The following is a 2,972-nucleotide window of genomic DNA, read 5'->3' on the forward strand; positions in this document are numbered from 1 at the left end:
AGTGGCTTTCTTTAAAAAATACAGGACATATTTCTGTAACAAATTCAAATAAGAAAACAAAGTCACCTACCCCAATTCTGTGTCTCAAAGGTAACTCTTACCAATTTGGCTAAGAGTTGCATCTCTTAAGAGATGCATTTGCATCCATATTTTCCCCAGAGTTTTCCCCAATATATATACCTATTTTTAAATAAAAGAGAGTAGAATCATCTGACACAAATTGTTTTTGCAACTTAGCTATTTCACCTAACAACATAAACCCATACTATTATTTATTGTTCATCATTGTTTTAATTTGTTTAAAATTATGATTAGTGAATTTACAATAGCCAAGACATGGGAACAACTTAAATGTCCATGGACAGAGAAATGGATAAAGAAGATGTGGTACATATATACAATGGAATATAACCCAGCCATAAGAAAGAATGAAATAATGCCATTTGCAGCAACATGGATGGACCTAGAGATGATCATACTAATGAAGTAAGCCAGACAGAGAAAGACAAATACTATATGATATCACTTATATGTGGAATCTAAAATATAGCGCAAATGAACTTATCTACAAAACAGAAACAGACACACAGACATACAGAACAGACTTGTGGTTGCCAAGGGGGAAGGGGTGGGGGAAGCTTGGACTGGGAGTTTGGGATTAGCGGATGCAAACTATTATATACAGAATGGATAAACAACAAAATCTGACTGTAGAGCACAGGGAACTATACTCAATATCCTGTGATAAACCATAATGGAAAAGAATGTGAAAAAGAATGTATATATGTGTATAACTGAATCACTGTGATGTACAGCAGAAATTAACACAACATTGTAAATCAACTAAACTTCCGTAAAATAAAATAATTATGACTAGTGAGAGTGAAATTATAAACTATCAACATTTCTCCTGGGAGGGCCCAGTCTGTTTCACAACTGTCAGCTGGTCTTCTCCTCACTGTGTTTGGGTGCTCCCGGCATGGGGCCAATGACCTAGTGGTAAAGGACACACAAAAGAGAAGGGGTGTTTGGGACCTTCGAGGAACGGAGAGTGCTGGGCATTCTGGGGCTGGGGTTAGGGATGCTAGCAAGAGCTGGGGCTGGGACAGGTGACGGGTCTGGTTTGCAGGCCAAGAGATTGGACCTTGTTCTGCAGCATGAGAGGGCTCTGTGCTTGGGACCTGCCTGGGTGGACGCGACTTCTAGAAAGATCTGTGAGCATCCTCTGGAGAAGGGTGAGGCCCAGAGGGGGCCCTGGCCAGTGCAGAGTTAGCTGGTTTAGGCAGCAAGCCAGGAGGCCAGGAGAGGCTTCCTAAGCCCCTTCCATTTGAGGGAAGTTCTGGAGAATTCCAGAAAACTGGCCACTAGAGACGGGGCTGGACTCCTGCCCTAATGGGCAGCTTTCATTACCATTATCCCCATTAGTGCTTTATTGTATTAGTTAGAGCTAATTTACATTTTACTGAAGCATTGAAAACAGATTGCAGATGTTTGGAAACAGATGTTATCCTAATGTTAAGGCAAAACCATGAATATTTATGATGATTATTGCCCGGATCAAATTACCTTGCTTAAACAAGGAGACATGTTCTTGCAACTTTTGCCGGCCGGGAACCCAGAGAGGGAAGACAGGAAAGTCCTGATGAACTTTTGGGCACACTTCAATTTTCCTTCACGTGGGATCCATTTTTTTCTGCCTTCCCATGGACCTGGGAACAGAGATTGGTTGTTAGGGGATCAACTGAGGGATTTTCCTGCTGCTCGTATTAATTGGCCAAGTCAGGATTTTCCATCTGGCTTTTCCCATCCTCTCCTTGGAAAAAGGTCTACCAAGCCAGCTCTCACCTGAGCAGCAGTGGTCACTTCTCAGGCTGCAGCGGGATGCCAGGCTTCCTGGTCCTTCTCCTACCCACCAGCCCGGGGCCCCAGAGCCACCAGGGGCCAGGTTGGACCACAGAGGCAAGTGGAGTTTGCAAGGCTGGAGGCTGACCCACTGTCCAAGCAATTATAGCTCGCTTTTCTCCAGGCTGGCCATCCTGACTGAAACGCCAGAGAGCTGTCCCTCTGCAGTCTTCAAGAAACTCCTTCTCACGTCAGGGCGATCCTTCGGGGAAGCGGGAGGAAGCTTTGTGGAGTGTGATGCGTAGCTGGGGCTCTCCCAACCCCCTCTGGGTCCTTCCACCATCTGCGTGCCCTCCTCTGCCCCCCCTCATACTTTTGCATTTACACACAGCTCCCGCAGCTCTTCCTGGGAGGAGTGACTGACCTCGCCTCCGTGGAGTCCACGGCCCCAGCCCAGAGAATCCAAGCACCTGGGAGGTGCCGCCCTCCCCTGCCCTCCCACCCTTAGCCGGTGCCTGGAGTGAAAGCTCAGCTCTTTGGCCTCAGGTGGGGCCCCTCTTGAGGTCAAGCTGAAGCTCCACCCTGTCTCGGCCCCTCCCCTTTCTTTCTTCCTTGTTCAGTTTTCCCACTGGCTTCTAATGGGAGCAGGTCCTCAATAAATCTCCCGCTCAGGGGCCCTTGTCCCAGGACCTGCTTTTGGGGAGCCCCACGTAAGACCCCTGCGGTCCCTTCTGTGCCGGCACCATACCCAGCAACGGGATGAAAATGATGAAGGGACAGATCCCGTGCATGAGGAGCTTTAGGGAGTGGTGGAGACAGATGAGGAGCAGATTCCTGGGGCTGAGTGGCAGGCACAGAGGGAAGGGCACTTCTAGCCTGGGGAGGCGATTAGCCAAGTTGTGGGGAGGGCGTTAACCGCCAGCCACACCTGCTGGGACTTTTGAGCGCCCCCTGCCGGCCACACACGGGGCCAGGGACTGTCATCTCGTTTCATCCTCAGAGTAGCCCTGCAAGGTGGATGTCATCAGCCCTGTTTCCCCGCTAAAAACACTGAACCTCGGAGACGTGGAGTGACGCACGGAGGGCCGTTTATCCATTTAACAAACTTTTATCCAGAAGAACCTCCTAGG

The 2,972-nt window shown here is 48.5% G+C and overlaps 1 long non-coding RNA gene across 2 annotated transcripts; it reads right to left on the minus strand.

Annotated features, from left to right (window-relative positions):
- Positions 1-536: 536 nt before the first annotated feature.
- On the minus strand, positions 537-2,685 carry LOC117195479 (uncharacterized). Of its 2 annotated transcripts, XR_004475194.2 has the most exons (4): positions 2,591-2,685; positions 1,846-2,104; positions 1,567-1,709; positions 537-993 (listed from the first exon to the last, which is right to left on the minus strand). It is a non-coding gene; the product is annotated as an uncharacterized LOC117195479 (long non-coding RNA). The 2 variants fall into 2 exon arrangements; XR_007478373.1 differs by lacking the exon at positions 2,591-2,685 and having other exon boundaries at positions 1,846-2,580.
- Positions 2,686-2,972: the final 287 nt, after the last annotated feature.

This window comes from Orcinus orca, chromosome 7 (genome assembly GCF_937001465.1).
Source record: "Orcinus orca chromosome 7, mOrcOrc1.1, whole genome shotgun sequence".
Lineage (NCBI taxonomy): Eukaryota > Metazoa > Chordata > Mammalia > Artiodactyla > Delphinidae > Orcinus > Orcinus orca.